Below are 19,217 nucleotides of genomic sequence, written 5' to 3' on the forward strand. Positions count from 1 at the left end.
GGCCGCCGGTTATGAAGCCTTTGTAGGCACTGGTGTGGGCCCTCATAGGTACCGGTGTGATGCTCTCAGAGGCATTGGTGCGGGGCCCCCAGACGTGCCGCTGTGGGCCCTCAGAGGCGCCGGTGAGGCCCTCACAGTTGCCGTTGTGGGCCCTCAGAGACACTGCAGTGTCGGGTTGTCACAGGATCGGGTGTGAGACCCTTAGAGCTGCTGGCTCGAACCCTTTACAGGCCGACAGGGGCTCTCAGAGACCGACAAGGGGCTCTCAAGAGGTCTGCGGTGCCTTCGGGAGGCCTGTGGAGTCCTTAGAGACCAGCAAGGTACGTACTTACACTCAGACGCCAGTGGGGCCCTCAGAGTCGCCGGTGTGGGGCCCTCAAAGGTCACCGGTGAGTGGCCGTCCGATGCGCAGGTCCCGTCTGAGGCCGTCAGAGGCTCCGGCGTTGAGCCCCCAGAGCCGCCGATATATGGCCTTAAGAAGCGCTGGTTTTGGGACCTCATTCAGGGATGCCGGTTGCACTCAGAGGTGTAAGTGTGGGGCCCTCAGCTAGGCACCGGTGTGGGGCATTCACAGCCGCCGGTGTGGGCCCTCGCAGGCGCCGTTGTGGGGGCTTTCAACCATTGGTTTAGGGGGTCATCGCAGGCGTGTGTGGAACCCTTAGAGCTGCTGGTCCCTGATAGGCCGGTAAGGGCCCTCAGAGGCCGGCAAGCAGCCCTCAGAGGTCGCCAATAGGCCCTGAGAAGCCGGCAAGGGGCCCTCAAAGGCCGACAAGGGACACTAAAAAGCCGGTGTGGGGCTCTTATGGAAAGAAGTGTGGCTCTTCGGAGCACATAAGGTGTTCTTGCGAGCCCTGTGGGGCCCTGCTGAGTCGAAAGATGCCAGCGTGGACCCTCAGCCGCCAATTGGCGTCGCAAGACCCCTCTGGCCCGAGCGGCCCCTTGATCCGATGGGGGCACGTGTCCCCTGCTTCCCCTCCCCCCGGGTGCAATGAGAAAGCAATCGGCGGTGCGGGACACAACAATTGCAATCGTTCCTCCTCCCGTCGCGATGTCGCCCATCCGACCCATATCCCATGATTGTCAACCCTGGGGCTCGGGTCGGCAATGTACCGGCAAGGAAATCAGCTCTAGGCGAGTAAAAAAGCTATTAGGAGTCATTAGTTGTCGTTACATTCAGTAACAACAACTATACGGTGCCAAATGTACCAGACGTACAGCTTGGAGCCGGGCGCCGCCCGGTCTCCACCAGTGACGTCACGCTAATGCTTAGCGACCGGTCCATTGGAAATCGCGGGATGATTCTACCTCTCTTATACGGCCTTGCTCCAGGCGAGGGAGGCTGGTAGCTTCCCAGTCACAGTGGTGACGTTCGTGGCGGCGGCAAGGTCGTGCTCGTATAGTGCAGACACTGTAGGACGCTCACCGCGGTGTGGAGCTCACGAGACAGCTCTGTGAGCGCTGACAGGTCGCCATCTTTCACCGGCCGCGCTGTGAGCAGTCTTTTCATCGTGGCGTGTATTACACGGGACGGGTCACCAAACTCTCGTTCCAGCTCACCCAGGGCAGTGCTATATAGACTGGCGTCGCAGAGCATGCCCCGCACAGACTCTCTCGCCGGCCCCGTCAGGTGAGTCTGCAGATAGGTCAGCCGTTCTACGTCGGTGAGGTCGGCGCGGTCGTGTACCAGCGCTTTGAAGAGGGCTATCCACCGCGGCCACTCGATGGCAGAGCCTCCGAACTTCTCCAGTGTGATGCGCGGCAGATGCGGGACCGCTCGCGTGTCGTCACTGGACGGGCGCTGCAGACGCATTGCAGGTGGAGGCGAGTCCCCTCCACTTGGACTAGTGTCAGTTGGTCTAGTATCGTTTGGGCTAGTTCATTTGGTCTAGTGCTTTATTTGGTCTAGTGCCACTTGAGCTAGCTTCATTTGAGCTAGTGTCATATTTGGTCTAGTTCATTTGTGCTAGTTCCCGAAATTTATTTGAAATATATAGTTCCCTGAGATGCTCGGCCATGTTTACCATGAAAAAGTTCGGTCTCGTTGTCGTATATATTTCGTTCGTTCGATTATGTATAACACACTTCAGATTTCAGATGTTCGGATGTTGGTGTACTTAGTTCAGATGCCCTTTTGCCGGAACAAACATATATAGAGTTTCTTCAAATCTTAAAGGCAACCCGCCCAAATCTTGATGTTTCGGATTTAAACGTTCAGTGTGATAGCATATCCCACGCCACGAAGGAATTCCGCCCGCTCTATGCTGCCTTCCGCTAGTCTGGTTATAAGTGTCGTCAGGCGTTTATTCATATTTTTAACAGTTTTCTTGGATTTTTGAACGTCATGACCCGCCTTAAACCTGAAAAGATCGTTAACTTGTAAATTTTCTTCACGCCGGAGCGCTGCGAAGCAACGGAAGATGGAGGGATGGGGGGAATCCAGCATGGCCTGTATCCCCCGATGCCATCCCTCAAGCTTGTTGGTTGTTCGGGGTATGCCAGATATGGTCCTTTCCTTAACATTCCACATTTCTTTTGGAATTTGGGGGTTTCGGCGAACCCCTCTGCGCCTTTGCCTTCCTATATATGTGTCCTCAAAGTAATCATAAAGGTCTGTTAATCCCTCGATGGCAATTTGCTCGACATATTCTTGAAGTTGTTCAAAAGCTTCGTTCACATTTTCAACGTCAAGGAAGGCAAGAGCGCAGAGGGATTTCACCGCTTCTCGACCTTCCGGTTGATTAAAGGTAGTGTGCCAGCTTTCTTGGACCGTATGGAGTTAATGGCCCAGATAAGGAGAACCGGATTTTTAGAACTTATCCATACCTTCAAAACTCATGGAAACGTCTTAAATTCTTCAAATTTTGAGTACCCCAGTGCGAAATTCGCCCCGACGGGTTGTCGGTCGTACCCCAACCACATTTCACACCACTATGAACAATAAATGCACACACTGAAATCGCTATTACCGATATGCTCATCCAATCAAGTTTCGATAAACCCGTTCATCATCATCTCCTGCGGTTTCGAACACGCCTGTTAGGTGGCTTCTGATGCTCGTCGAGGTCGGAATTTCCAAATACGCGTGGTGCGTCGGGCCGCGCGCTCTGACTTCGGCCAAGAAAAATGCGTCAGCTGATCATTGTCATTTCTGCCACTTGCGTGTGGTGAAATGGGGTCATAACTTATAAGACGGCTTTTTCATATCAATTATTTTACATAAAATCATATTTCAAACCATAAATAATGTTCGACAGCCAAATAAAAGAAACAATACCAATACGGGCTTACAGTTTAAGGCTCGACATTGTGTTGTCTACGACTAGACAGCTGATAACTCATTCCCGTACGTCGTATGGTCGTAACACTATAATGACCTTTGCTTATTGTCACAAGTGCGCCGCATTCGCGATTGTTGCCCGACGCCTGTTTGCAGGTGAGCCCACTGCAGTTGTTATACATATCTAAAAACCGAAAAACTTTTAGGCGAAAAAGGCACTATTCCAGGCCCATTTTTGATTTTTTTTTTTGCGATATTCGGTAAAAACAGAAGCTTCTTATCCTAGGAAAAATAAAATGGGAAATCTTTCAAAGGTGGCACACTACCTTTAATGTAATTTTCCTTAATTCGTCTAGCATGACTTCGGAAGAAAAGACTATCAGTCTGTCGTTTCCATCATCTTCATTGTCATACAGCAGGAAACGATGCTCTTCTTCTCCCCGTTTTGTCGTTTTGTACTTCTCTGGAATTATAATGCCTGACCTGTTGAGTGGCGCTACTTCATGTCCGATTTCTGAATGTTTTCGTTTTCTTTGGATACGTTGCGAAATTGCCTTTCTAGTTGGAGCTTCTGTTGTGGCTTCTCTACTCAAATTCATATCACTTATAATTCTTCTTGGACGCAAATTTGACGTTTCTGCCTGTTCCATGGCTTTGTCCAATGCCGAAACAACTTCAACTCTTGCCGGAACTGGGGGGTGGTTGTTAATTTGCCTAGTAACAACTTGTCTTTCGGTATGATATCGTAATGATGTTGAAACAGATCCTTTACATCCTTTGTTTTCGCATCGTCAATTTTGAGTGGTAATATTTGAAGTATTCTTTCGGTAGACAAAACCTTCGAAGCTTAATTTGTCCCCACCCCTTGATGACTTAAAAATTTCCATAGCTACAGCCGATAACCCGTAATTTGCGTCTATCACACAACAAATTTACCTCGCTTCAGTCGAAACAGAAAAGGAATGAAAGCTGCTTCGTGAAGTTCTGTAAAAAATAAAATAACCGCAAAATCTTTTCCTCGTGAGTCTAATTATTGTGCCAAGCATGATAATACACCTCCATCATGGAAATGAGTCTGCTGAAAGCTAGACGAAATTACGGCACTAGACCAAAGGCACTAGCTCAAATGAATGGCACTTTGGCACTAGCTCAAACGAAACTAGCCAAACTGGCGCTAGACCAGCTGAAGCACTAGACCAATTGCACTAGCTCAAAAGGCACTAGACCAAATGATGCTAGACGAAGAGAGTGGCACCCGGTGGAGGCACAGCGCTGACGGGAGCCGTATCCACTGGTGGCACGTGTAGCTGAGACTGAGTCAGCCACTGTCGGGTGCGCGTGACCGACTCGTCCGTCTGTCGAGACACGCATACCTGCACCGGTGGCTCTGTTGCAACCACCGGGAGGCCGGCGACGGATGGTGCAGCGTAAGAACGAGCGAGCTGCGAACCCCGCTCCTCCTGCTCCAGCAGCTCCAACTCCAGCTGGCGGTATTCTGCTTCATCCTTCGCCGCCTGAGCTTCCAGCGCTGCCTGCGCCTCCGCCTGCTCCGCCTGCGCCTCCGCCTGACGCCGGGCCTGCTCCGCGTTCGCCTCCGCCAGACGCCGGGCCAGCTCAGCCTTGGCGGCGGCGGCGCGCTGGGCCTGTTCCGCCTGGAGCTGGCTAAGTGCAGCCCGGCGGCGGGCTTCACTGAGACCGGAGGACGCCGTGCTGAAGCTCGCCTCGCTCCTCGTGTGATACGAGCTTCGGCGGCTTTGATGTGATTTCGCATCACTGGCATGTCGTGACCGCTTGTCAGACATTGTACTCACAGTTCACAACACCGCGTCGTCACTGTAAATCCATCACACTAGTTCACTGATATCCGGCCCGGAGGACCAGAATGTTCGTGAGAATCGTTCAGTTCACCCGTTCGATACGGAAATGTTCGTGCGTGCTCGTGATCGTTCACTCGTTCTCGTACTCGTTCTCTTTCGTCACCCGGAGGACCATAAAGTTATTGTTCATATATGTAAAAGTCTATTCTCGATTACTTAGCAAGCGGTTAAAAAAGGGTGAAATACGGCGGTCACAGGTGCAGCGCAATTCGTCGTTCTCGGCACGTCGTTCACGTAAGGCCGCGTCGGCCACGTCGTAACACCGGCGGAGTCGCGTTCGAGACTGTCGGGCCCCCGTCCCGTCTCAGCCCTCGTGGTACGCACAACACGTGGGCATGAGAACCAGGAGAGGGGCCAGATGACACGATTTACACATGTGCGCGCGGCGCGGCGCGGCGGGCCGACCGCCGCGCTCCGAGCGCCGGCCTTCTTCGTCAAGATACATACAGAAACGTATTTGCTCGCTAACAGATAGCATCGGCCGGCTAGTCCAAGACGTACAGGATGGATGGCAGAAACCGAAGAGAGACAAGCGATCAAAGAAACAAGACGCAGACACGGCTCAGAAGTACGTCCTGACAGCCTTCGATTTCAGCAGAGCCTACGACGTGGTGGACCATAAGCTACTCAGGCTCAGGCTCCTAGAATGCGGCCTGCCCCTGTGCCTTGTCAAATGGGTGTGGGGGCGGCTGCGCGACCGGAGAGTGAGGGTGGAGGTCCAGGGAGCTCTGTCCAACGAGAGGATCTTCAGGGCGGGCCTGCCTCAAGGGAGCGTCCTGTCGCCCCAGTTGTTTCTGTTGTGGGCGGCGGGGCTGGCACAGTGCCTCAGGGCCCCTGGTGCCTCCCCCTACATCTATGCGGATGATACAGCGGTGTTGTGCTCTGGGGGGACGATGGAACTGGCGAAGAGTCGGGCACAGGCGGCCGCGGATGCTCTGGTCGCCTGGGCACACCGGAACAAAATGCTAGTCGCCGGGGAAAGACACAAATGCTGGTGCTATCGCAGAATGCCAAAGACTCCGTCGGATGCACCATCAAGGTGGCAGGGAAGACGGTGTCGGCGAGCGATACACTGGTCCTCCTCGGGATCGAACTCGACCGTCGTCTTCAATTTGGCGCACACTGCAAGAAAGTCAGGAAGAAGGTCCGCCCCCGCGTCGCCCACCTGAGGCGGTTGTCGGGTCGAAGCTGGGGACTAGACGAAGACATCCTCAGAACGATAGCCAGTGGGTACGTGAGAGGAGCCATGGAACACGCTGCCGCGGCCTGGCTGCCTGCGGCGGCCCCCTCTCACGCAGAACTCCTAGAACGCGAACTGCGAGCGGCGGCCCGGATCGTGAAGGGTGCCCGAGGTCTACATCGAGCCACGCACTGATGGCGGAGGCGAGGCTCGCCCCGATGGCGGAGAGGAAGCAGACGCTCGCAGCTCGGCTACTGACGAGAGCGCTGGCGCTCCCTCCGAACGACCCCCTGCGAGCGACAGCTGAGGCCGCGGCCCCGGCGCGCCTGTCTTCGGTCAGAGGATGGAGGTCGCTGGGCCGCCAAGCCTGGGCCGAAGCAGGGATCTCGGCACCGATCGAGCCGATTCTCCCACCGAGGGTACCACCATGGGAGCAGCAGGGAGCGTGCATCTCCTTCACACTGGACGTCGGCCCGCTGAGGAGATGTGCGACGGCGGAGGAGAGGGAGAGGACTGCCGCCCAGCACCTAGCATCCCTACCACAGTGCGCAGTGTGGATGTGGTCGGACGGGTCCGCGGAGGGCGGCACAAAGAACGGAGGGGCTGGAGCAGTCATCATGTGGCCCGACGAGGAGGTACTGGAGCTAAGGGCTCCGGCGGGTGACTTCTGCTCCAGCTACCGTGCAGAAATGCTCGCCTTAGTTATGGGCCTGGAGACCCTAACATCACACACCAAAGATAGCGACCTACCACTGATCATATGCTCCGACAGCATGTCGGCACTGGCGACCCTGCGGGATGGCCCCGCCGCCCAGACGTCACCGCTGGGGACGGCGGCCTGGAGAGCTCTACTGCAGCTAGCCAAAGACGGTCGAGAAATCAGGGCCCAGTGGGTCCCTTCTCACTGTGGCATACACGGCAATGAAGAGGCGGACAGAGTGGCCCGGGAAGCAGCCCAGCTCCCTCAAGAAAGGACGCCCATCGACACGAGGACGATCACCAGCACCGTGGCGAGAATGGCTAGGGACAAGACAATCCAGTCCTGGCCCCCCGGCTGGTTCAAGTCTCTGATGGGCGACCGCCGGCCCCCGTCCACGGCCGGCCTGGAACGGGAGAGTGCGGTAGAAGTCCACCAGATCCGCGCGGGCCACTGGGCAGGCTCAAGAGCCTACCTACACCGGATCGGTCGCTCCCCTACCAGAGACTGTGAGGGATGCAACGACGACCGGTGCGATGGAGCGCGCTGCCCCATCTGCGGCGAGGAGGCGGACTGGCCAGCCCACATCCTCCTTCGCTGCCCCGCTCTGATGAGGACCCGCCTACAACTCGCCGGCAGTATCCATCCGGACTTGGAGGAGGTCCGGGAGACCAGAGTGGTGGCGGCCCTGGCGGCTGCCGCCCGCAACTTCCAGAGCCGCCTGGCTACGCCCCGATGAGGGGCGGAGGGAGTCACAATAACAACAACGCTGCTATCGGTGCGGGGAGCGTGGGCATCTGCAGCGAGACTGCGGCAAACAGCGACTGGCGTAAAGCTGGTTCAGGACAGCGACCAGGCCGACTGGCAGGTCAGCGCCGTACATCTGGCGGCAGGAGCGCAGAAGAGCGGATTCTCCGACAGCCCGGCAGCAAAACGGCCGACTCCAGCAAACGGCGGTCGGCGGGACAGCCGACGCGGCGGACCGCGCCGGAGGGGCGGAACGCGGCGATGCTTCAGGTGCGGCGACTCGGGGCACTTGAAGCGTGACTGCCCCGGACGCGGTCAGGTGACGTCCGTGGGCGCCGTGACGTCTGTCGACGCCGTGACGTCTGTGGCATGGTGGAGGACACAGCGTCAGGACCGGCTGCCACTGGTCACGGTGACAGTCAACGGTCGGCCAACAGAGATGATGGCAGACACCGGGTCACCAGTCTCGATCGTGGCTGACGGCAGCATCCCGGGGCTAAAGCTGCGACCATCGACGGTGCAGCTGCGCTCGTTTACGGGCCAGACGGTGCCGGTCCGCGGCGAGGCGACCGTAGAGGTGGAGTTCAGCGGCCAACGGAGGCGGCTGAATGTCGTAGTCAGCGACCGACTCGGACACCACCCGCTGATAGGACGGGACTGGTTGCGCGACATACGCCTCGACTGGCGGTCGCTGCTTCAGGGCAGCGAGGACCGTGGAGAGAGCGGCGCCGACGGAGTCAGCGGGCGCCATGACACGAAAGGAGCCGGCGGGCGCCGGGATGCTGATGCTGCAAGAGCCAGCGGGTGCCGGGACGCCGGTGGAGGGAGCGGACACGGGTACGCCGGCGGGAGCAGCGGGCGCTGGGACGTCGGCGGAGGCGGCGGCGCCGGGCGGCCCGTCGGAGACGCTCGTACCAGAAGCTCCGGTGGCGGAGGCCGGATCGGCAGCGTCAGTGCGGCGACCAGCGGTGACGTCCGAGCTGGGTTCAGTGACGGCTACACCGGCGGCGGCGCGGGACGGCCCGGCGACGATGATCGCGCCGATGGCCACGGTGACGGCGGCCGCGCCGGCAGTGCCAGTTCTTTTACATCATAAAACATTGTATTGGAAGTAGTGATTTAGTCTCCCGCTGCTTTCAGCGGGGACATCTTTTGCCCTCTGTTTTTTTCTTCTAACTAACCAGACTTCCTCTTACCGACTGGTTGCTTATCCTGAGTTGTTTTCCGTTTCTTAGCAGGGAGTGCAGCGACTTTGCCATTTTTATTTTTTTTTTCTCTGGTGGTAAAGTAAGGTTCTGTGAGTCGCTAGGCTGAGGGAGGGGGCACTCCTGGTCACCTATTAATGGGTAGCGGTGTAGTTAGAAAAAATATTCCTTCGGCACGGTTTACTCTCGAATGATGAATGTGAAAAACGGTTCCACATGGCTTCTGAACTAGGGCCTATATACGAGCATACGCCTTCTGCACGAATCTCGTATACTGCCATTTCCGAAGGACATTTCCGAAGGAGACCAGCGACCGACTGTATCAATGCGGCTAATCTCGGGCCTTTGTTGCGAGCTGTGTTGGTCGGTGAAAGAAGCTGGCCGTCTTGCCCTACCCATGTGACCGTCTTACCCCATAGGATGGGGTAAGACGGGGTTTTGCAAGGTTTTGCAAAAATCGCTGCAGCTTATTTGTTGAATCAGGTCTAAGTCTCATCTTCTGGCAAATGGAAGTAAAATGTCTAAAAAAGGTTTTCACTCAGTTTCCCGTTTCTATGATGTTTCTAACCGGCCGAAAAACGGTTCCAAAATTAAGGTGCCCGTCTTACCCCACTTTCCCCTAAATCTTATGTTTATGCAATAGTGCTCTGAACTTTTTTTTTCGGTTCCGACTCGTCGGTTTTTGCGGGTTTTCGTTCCACGGGACGCCAGACTGGCAGTGTAGCTTGCGCAATGCATTCACTGTAGCAAGGGAATGAGAAAAGAAAAAAGAAAGAATAACAAGTTGCATCTTGCGGTTCATCAAACACCGCGGTCCACTGTTGTTCGGCTGGTTGTAGAAGAAGAACAATTCGCTGCTGGGATGACTCGATAGTAGAGCTGGTGATGGGGAACTTGAGAGTCGTTGAAGAGATCCTGAGATAGCAAGAGATCTAGAGAGAGATCCAGATAGTGATGAGATCCAGAAAATTTCTGAAGATCCACCTGAGGAAGATGTAGATCCAGGTAGTGATGAGATCCTGAGATAGATGTTGATAGCAGATCCACCTTGCATACAAATACATTTGATGGAAGATGCTTTTTAATTTAGAGGCTTGATGATTCTGTTCATTGTATAGACCATGATGTACGAGATGCTTCTTCACTGCTCGGATTAGGGATAGAGGGATCCCACTCCTATATCACCCATTCCTATATCACTGGCCTCCCCATTACGAAAATTGCCCACTTAATTCGTATTAGCGTTGCTATAGTTTAGTTGCCCTCGAGGGTCATTAGTTTGACTGTCCTAACTGAGCTTCGCTAAACTCCCATCGGCCTTATCCTAAGATTCATCCTTTACCATTCTCACTCTCATCCTCTCTACATTCGTTCGTCATATATTCACCCAAATTTATTTAGCGTCCCTCAAATTCCCTCCGAAGGTGTTGGGTGCCGGACTAATAGCGATCTCCCCGGCGAGATAAATGTCTCTTTACGAAATCCATATGCATGCTCCGCTAACCGGCGACAAAGACACTTATCGCAGGGCCGTTCAGAATAATTGCACAAATATCCACCCTACTAATTTATGGGATTCACTACACGTCCGATAGACTTATGGTCACAGGGTTGTATACGACTCAATCAATAGCAATCAATTCAATCACGACAAATTTGGGAAACCAATCAAATCAATCAAGTCAGAGCAGTTTTCGGGAATTGATTCAATCGACTCAAACGCGACAATGAAAGGAATCAATCAACTCAATCAAACGACTCAAACCAAGACATACATTAGGTTTTTTGCCCCACCAACTTGGAAAAGTGTCCATAGCAGTCTGGTGTGCCTACCTACCTACCTTCCTACCTACAGAAGAAACATAAAAAATATTGTCATTTAAAATCATAAATTGTCATGCCATTCAAAGTTTCTATGTAATAAGGATGGATACCTAGTGATGGACAGGTGGATCATGATATTGAGGCTCAATGGGTAGAATTGGAGCAGAAGTTTCATTTAATGGGTGCAAAATAACCCAGTAGTTGACTCGCCCCTTAGCCCAAATCACCACCTTTCACCTAAAAGTTGTCAATTTAATTTTGGCCATATTCCAACTCATAGGCGTCGCCAGAGATTCTCGGTTGGGGGGGCAAAATCAACTTTTGTGTTAAATCTTGCCTTCCTCCAGTCGTTACTCATTCATTTTACATATCATTCAACGCGCAATGGTGCGAGGAATACGATGGTGACAAGGTTTTCCTTGTAGCTATGACTTGCCATTTTTTTACAGAATATTCAATTTTTTAAATTTTTGAACAAAAAACGACCGGTAGAATCACAATGGCTGCGCTTGCCGACGCACTCTGGAGAGCCCCTGTGCAGACGCTCGTCGCTCATGATCATAAAAAAGGTTAAACGCACAGCTTAATCGAATCACCTTGCTGGAACTTTCATTCACGCATGCATGCAGATTGCAGAGGTTCTACGTTAAATGCATAGGGCTTATCCCAGCCGCCGATTGAAGCTACGTTGGGCTTTCAGCGGAGAGTGAATGTCGGAAGTGTGAATCGGAAGTAATTCATCTTTGCTCCAGTGAGAGGAGGTGTAGTGTGAACAAAAAGTTTCTCGTTTTTCGTGTGCAGGGAAGCGCTGCAAACGCGAAGAAAAGACGTTTAACGGAACCAACATTTCGCACGGCATAGCGGCAAGGGATCCTTTAGCGATAGGCTTTGGACTTCCAGGCCACTTTAGGCCACTCAGGGTCAGTGTGGGCTCTCAGAAGCCTGCTTAGGATCCTGAAGATCGGCGCTGGTCACCCCAAATAGTTAAGTGTACATATGTGGTGCTTTAGGGCTTTCCGAGCCCAAGGTGGGACCCTCAGAAGCCAGTGTGGGTGGCGCCGGCGGCGGGCGCTAAGAGACCAGGCCCAGGGTGAGCAGGGAGCCCTCAAATAGCAGTGTGAACCCTGGAGGTCTGTGTCGAATCCCTAAGGACCCTACATAGGGACATAAGAAACATGTGCTGGGACCCTCAGAGGCACACCTGAGTCGTGACCCCTAAACTGCAGGCTTGGGCTCAGCAAAATCTGTCGCCTCAAAAGCTCGGCTGAGCTATCAGAGGCCTAAGGTTCTCAGAAATATTTGAAAGTATCCTCAAAGATCCGTGTGGCCCTTCAGAGGTCTACGCATGTGTAAGGTCCTCAAAGATCCCTGTATGGGCCCTCAGAGAATATGAACACCAGTGGGACTCTCAGAGGCCGGTTTGGGCCCTCTTAGGGCTTCTTAGAGCTCAGTGGAGCTCCTTCGGAGCCTGTGTGAAAAGCAAGCAGTCATGAGCCCTGTGGCACTTGAACGGTACTTGAGTCTGTCGCAGACATTTGACGAGAGTTGAGAAAGGCCCGAAGATTCAGTGTCACGCTTTGAACGCAAATTTTGTATCAGCACTTCAAAACTTATGAAAATCAGCTATAAAATGTAATAAAGAACCAACGAGGAACATGAAATGAATCACAGTATTGACACTTCCGAGTCTGGAGTCGGTGTTTTGACGATGTTGGCGACTGCGACACCGACTCTGGCTTGAACGATCTGACCTCACAGGCATTCTCAGAAAGGTACCCCCATTTTTTCCCGACTCCAAAATCTCATCGGATCTGTATCGATCTCAGGGGGTGCCCGGTCCGAGGTTGGGGGGGCAAGCTGCCCCGCTTGCCCCCCCGTGGCGACGCTAATGATTCCAACTCCATTTACACTAAATATCAGATATTGCAGTTGAAAGTTGGCTGCTCGGATTTTGGCAGTGTTCGTGATTTGGCCATTTACCCTACACCATGTCTATTTTAATGGATAATATGCATCAATAACATATTAACCATAGGGAAATAGAAATAAATATCTTACCTGCATGTGACGGTTTCGGTTAGACAGAGACTGACGGGCAGCCTGAAAAATCTTTCCACACAATGTGCATTTGAGACGTGGGATGTTGTCAGATTGGGAAGGAAGAGATTTGAAGTATTAACCCGGCACCGCCTGGGCTATTTCCGTACCCACGACAGCCTGGGGGGGGGGGGTCGGATCCGACCCCCCCCCCCTGTTATCTCGAGAACCAATGGTCGTATCGAGCCCCGCGAGGCAGCTTTCGAAAGGTCTCTACGAGACCTTCCCAAAGCACTCTTAAGATTTTCAGATTGAGGTCAACTTTCGGGTCAAGGTCAGGTCAAAGGTCAAATGCTGGGGTTTTGCATGATTAGGCTTACGGACAGCGGAATCGATAGCTGCTGCTCGAAACTCACCACAAATGACCTCAAAGACCTAGTGAAGGTACCATGTGCGTATAGGGGTCATACTAAGTATGGGTCAAGGTCAGGTCAGGTCACGAAAGGTCACGGTTTTCACTTTCTGCTACATGGGCGTGCGACACATGTTTTATGGCTTATTTTTCACGCCAAATCCGATGGTAATGGTTATATGTGACCCCAAGTCACTGTGCTGGTGATACGTGTGCATTGAAAGCATAAAAAATCGTTTATACCATTCATAACTAAACGAGGGCTAAGAAAAAAAGTCAATTTTTCAACTTTTTATTTTTGACATAAAAATGAACTTTTCTAGACGAGCTTTGTCCCAGGAATCTAGTGGTGCCATTTGTTTTCACACACGATGTTCAGAAGTGCCTCTAATTCGCGAAAATGCTTATGACGTCACCATGCCCTATGCATGTTGAAGCTATTTTTTACAATTTGGGGGTAAAAAATCGAGATAGAAAGTTGAAATTTGGGACATCTTATGTTCTAATAGAGCTCTATAACATATATTCCGGTTTTTTGGAAATTCTCAAAATTTTGGATTTTATTAGCTGTTTTCCAAAAAATATAGTTTTTTGAATTTTTAGGGGCGAAAAACGCATTTTATGGAAAATCCGAGATAGCCATCTTAAAGAACTCGTTGAGCTGCGTCTTTTCATGTCCTTAATTTGCAATTTGCTTAAAACCTCGATTATTGGCGATTTTTTAAACATTTACCACTTTTTGACCGAAAACGCCATGTAGTTACATCACTAAAATCGATATATCTCAAAATGTTTTGAAAATTTTTCTTAAAAATTGCACAGGAGACGTCAAATTGATGGGGGAGAAGGTATGCCAAGTTTCAAGTTGATAACGCAAGCGGTTCATGAGTTATTCAAGAAAAACGGAGGGGGGTCGGATCCGACCCCCCCCCCCCCAGGCGGTCGCGGGTTAAGCGGTCCACGACTCTGGACGTGGCATGTCAATGTTAGGTACCTATGTGAAGAATTCAAAACATTTTATTGCAATAGAATTTGAAACTGTTAGGACTGGGGGATAAGGATGAGGATTAAAAATATATTTAAAAGGAAATGGAGAGGACAGGTACTCTGGAACCACAGGATAAGTTAAGGACAAAGGAAGAAGGAACAAGGAAAATTAAAACGCGAAAACGGCACGGTGCGACTGCAAAGAAAACGTTTTGCCAATAGGTATGCTAAGCTTTTATAAATCCTTATTCTACGTCTTTTGATTTTTTGGTGAGATGACGTCATTGAATATCATGCAGTATGGTAGATCATCATAAAATAAATCGGTTGTACAACACCAATTTGGTTTTAATTATTATTTCATTTGAAATAAAACCACTTAATAATATTCGGTAAAATATTTTAGGGAAAATGAAATATGTTAAATATGTCATGCTTAGTCTCTCAGGAGAAAAGGATCAACAAACGTTCTGCTACAAATTAAACAATGCAGCAAATTAGCTATCAATTAGGTAAGTAAACGTAATTAGCGAGACGAAAACGGCGCTTTTGTTTCAGTTATTTTTGTAGGGGTTTCAGATATTTGTAGAGTTCAGTGGGTAGTTTCTGAGGAGATGTGGAGATGTGAATTATTAATTAATCACACTTTATTAGTATATAGGGCCTTGCACTTTATCATCTGGATTAAAAAAAAAAACGTTTCCTGTTGAGTGCAGAAAGGTAGGTAGGTGCATCGCCAGCTTCTATCACCAGGATTGGAGCAGTTATGAGTTATTGCAGTTGAAAGTCAAAGTTGGCTGTTCATGTTTAGGCCCTCTTTTTTATTTGGCCATCTACCCCATATTGCAGTTGTGATGACAAGCAGTTTTCAGTGTAGTTTTGTGATCTTTGATGTCATCAATTGGTGTCATTATTTTTTGTCAACTAAAACTTATTTGAACTTTCCATTCAATCGACTCAATCATACGAGTCACTCTAATTTTCGGGAATCAAATCAGTCAACCAGTCGCTAAAGTCAAACGAGTCAGTCAACCAGTCATCTCGAAAAGTCAATCGACTCAATCCAATCAACTCAAAATACGCGTTGAAACATATTATTCAATTCAATCGACTTGATTGGTATACAACCCTGCTTATGGTACACATATACGCGATTTACATCCGACTTATCTCTCTATCCGGGAGAGATTACCTATGCCCTCTTCCGGTCCGCGTGTAACACCTCCGTTCACGACCCAGGGACCACCGTTCATATCCTGGAACTCTCCTCAGGAACTCTCCTTAAACCGTGGGATTTACATTCAAGGCCTTACGTGTCCTGGAGTACATCTTTCCCTCCCCTGATGCTGTCCAGTACCGATTAAGGTACCTTTACAAAACAAGTATGAGGACTTATTCGGGACACTACGGCTTGCCTTATACGCCCTTTGGGTGACTCACCCCTGACCTTCGACTTCTTGCCTTTGGCATAGCTCCAACTTACTCTCCAACTGGACTGTACCAGTCTTCCCCTTCCCTCTGCCATAGAAACCTCTCACTGCCTCGTTACCCAGTGTTACCTAAGCGGGAAAATTAACAGTGGCCGGTACCACTGGCGGAAAACGTGCCTATGCCCTGCGTACGTGACGGTGTGTCCCTCTTATCATTTCAGTCTGGACGTGGGTTTAAAGAAGTGCATCTGTGTGTTATGAGGTTATCGGTGGAGCCAACAAATAACAAAATGTACTTACTTTTATTAAGTACATTTTGTTATTTGTTGGCTCCACCGATAACCTCATAACACAAATATGTCCCTAAATAATCAGCAAGTGCATCTGTGTCTCATACAGTCATGCTGGTAAACATTACGCCATAGGAGACGGGCAAACAAGCCGTCTGTGCCTCACAATGCCCTGTGCCAATATTGGTGGAGTAATTATTGGCGCTAACTCGCAAGAACGCGAAGAACAAAAACGCATTATTTATCCAAACCAAATCGTAATCTCAAGTCCTTATTGCTGCTGCACGCGTGAACCTAATCATCAGTTCTCGTATACAATCCTAGCAGACCTTGAACCGCTCTTGATTTGATCAGATGATCTAGAACCAATTAGTACGCACCGGTCTGTCGTCTGGTTGTGATCCACCGTATCATAGTAAATTACTGAATGCTCAAACGGATATGACTCCTTGAAACTCATTCGATATCTTCTGATGGACTACTATTTACCTATACCACATCAAACGAACTGCAGTCCTAGATATTACATAGCATGTCGTATTTAGAATTATGCATTAACTGTTTACGTTCTTATCCCGTGGCAACTTTCCACAACTAACCATGTTCCTATACGATGACCTTCACCTACCGCACGCGCCCCAATTACGGTTAGCCCACTGCCCTACTGTGGCCGCTGCTGCACTCCCGACGCTGCTCTCATGTGCCATCTAGCGGCGCACAGTCCGGCGTCGCGAACGACGATTACCACGGCCGCCGGCCGGCGCCGCGTCAACAGTCGACAGTTGTCAAGGCCGCGCCGCGATGGGCGCGTCATCACTCGCGGTGCAGTACTGGTGTGTGCGGTCTCTCCGGGCCGGGTAGATTCAACGAATGTGTCAGTGAGTGTGAATCTGGTAAAATATCGCTGCAATATCTCCCTGTTCGACATCTCATCAGCTCCATTCCACGTAAGTTTTTTTTTAACTCCTGTCCCATTTGATCGTTTCCCAACAAAGCTGGTCTTTTCTAGTATTTATTCTACAAAAGCACTACGATCGGTACCTATATTAGTCGCATGTTAGTTCTAACCACAAACAACTCTACATCTACCTATTACTCGACATTGCGCACTACAATGACGCAAAGTACAAGGACCATCTAAAGTCGCAAAGTGTCAGACCGTCGACCTCAAACCACTATACTCTCAACTCTGCACCTAAGTAACAGAAGAAATTCCGCCGTAAGCTCAAGCATTCGTATCTGTCGAAAATCATAACTCATAGCCATATTCATAGATCGATTGCATGAATCAGTCGCCACCTTAAAACATTACATTCCCTTTCAACCGTATTTACCTGTCAATAATTGATTTCGACTTCGCAATTAATTCCTACAGCAATATTACCAATGATTTCGCAATGCAACTTTTAGTGAGTACAGCATGAATCTACACCCTTAATTTCACAAACTTCCCAACCTCAAATCTTAATCGCACCTGACTACCGCCGATAATAAATCAAACGAACCAGTTTGACCAACGACAAAGACGTTTCAACGCTGTCACGCATCCGGTCATCAATTTCAGCGTTCGTGACGCTGAGCTGCTTATTCAAATTTTAGCATCTCGTTCTCGGCCCTATCGCGAAACATACCGTACTGCAACTGACAATAACGTATTTGCTGGCGGCTCTGACATGACCTCAAAATTCAGATCCTAATATGCTACTAGGGTGTCTGGACCAATAAGTTCAAAGTAATTTAGGTTTTCCAATTCCAATTGAGAATGCATTTTATGGCAACCGAAAATGTTTGGCAGTCGTCACGGCACGGTAGGCTGGGCAGAGAGGGGGGGGGGGCAAGGATCACTGATCAGGGATAGAGCATAATTTTCAACAACACTCACATTCTGGAGTTTCCCTGTGCTTCCGCTTCTCAGTGTGGTCACAAGCGTCGGCGGTTGTCCTCCGGCTCTGGTCGGTCGAACTGAAGAGGCTTCTCGCGGGTGACCCCGGACCGAAGGCGGCCTCCAGGTGACGTCTCCGGCTCCGGCTGCAAACTGTGACTCTCGGCTGCTCGACTGTGACTCTCATCTGGTTGGGTGACGCACCCTTTTATAGTTGGGGGGGGGGGGGTGACTGCCACGCCCTTGCGCTGTCATCTTCCTCTGCCTTCCTCTTGTGGGTGGGCCCGTAAGATGGCGCCCTCTGTCCTGTTTAGTCACCTTGCTCCCCTGTGTCTGCAATTTTTGGCCGTCGAATCGTCTTCGTGTTGAGTGCTTTATCATCTTAGTAGTCGCTGGCATAAACCAATCCCCGAAAGGTTGGTGATTTTCGAGTTTTAATTTTGATTCATCAATTTCATTTTATTCAAACTTTTGTTTCCTTCCGTTTCGTCTGCCGGCAACGCCCCTTGTGACGTCACTCTTGCTCCGCCCACTGACGTCATCTTGGTTGGGAGGGTCCGTAGAACAGCGCTTTCTGTCCGCGGTGGGGACGTCCTGAACTACGTCTGTTTCGGACAACAGCGCTTTCTGTCCGCGGTGGAAACGTCCTGAACTACGTCTGTTTCGGAGGCTGTTTGCTAGGGTCATCAGATTCCGTTGCAGTGTGACGCACTGTTGTGCTACCATGGCTACGTGAGACCCAATATGCTACGTGCCTTAACCCTCGCCCATGTAGGGGGGGGTTGGTGCAACCCCCCCCCCTGAGGCTTTTCGGAAATAGTGCAAAAACGGCGGCGCGCAGCGCCGCCAAATTTTGGGTACCTTATGGGGCAAACCTTGCGCATCTTTTGATAAAAAAAAATTGACCGGGTCATGTCAGGTCACGGAGTTATGACGTCACAAAGGGAACAGCCTCCGGCCGGATTTTCACAAACTGAGAGCCAACGCCCGAGGTTTCCTGCCGGTGGTACGGACATCGGTTGATGGATCGTGATGAAACTTCCCATGCATGTTGGGGCAGGTATTGGCTATCATATGGTATAAGAAACTTGACCGGGTCAGGTCAGGTCACGGAGCTATGACGTCACAAGAGGAACAGCGTCCGGTACTATTTTTGAAAAGCGCCCGAACCACTATTTTGCTAATTCTTGTCACCTCAATGAGAATATGCAGCAATATTAGCTTCTATAGGGAGCAAATAGACCTCCCAAATCCAAAAATACAATCAGATTTCAAAAATTTAAATTTTGATTTTTCGAATTTCTGCCGCCGACTGTGACGTTGCCGACTTCCGGCGCTCCCAACGCGCCATTTTTAGAGCTAGGGAAACGAA

The 19,217-nt window shown here is 50.7% G+C and overlaps 1 protein-coding gene across 1 annotated transcript in view; it reads right to left on the reverse strand.

Annotated features, from left to right (window-relative positions):
• Positions 1–19,217, reverse strand: part of LOC122380001 (sodium bicarbonate transporter-like protein 11) — a 263,700-nt gene that overhangs the window by 20,539 nt on the left and 223,944 nt on the right. The window lies entirely within an intron of this gene.

The sequence above is a fragment of the Amphibalanus amphitrite genome, unplaced genomic scaffold (genome assembly GCF_019059575.1).
Source record: "Amphibalanus amphitrite isolate SeventyFive unplaced genomic scaffold, NRLGWU_Aamphi_draft 000089F_arrow, whole genome shotgun sequence".
Taxonomy (NCBI): Eukaryota; Metazoa; Arthropoda; class Thecostraca; order Balanomorpha; family Balanidae; genus Amphibalanus; species Amphibalanus amphitrite.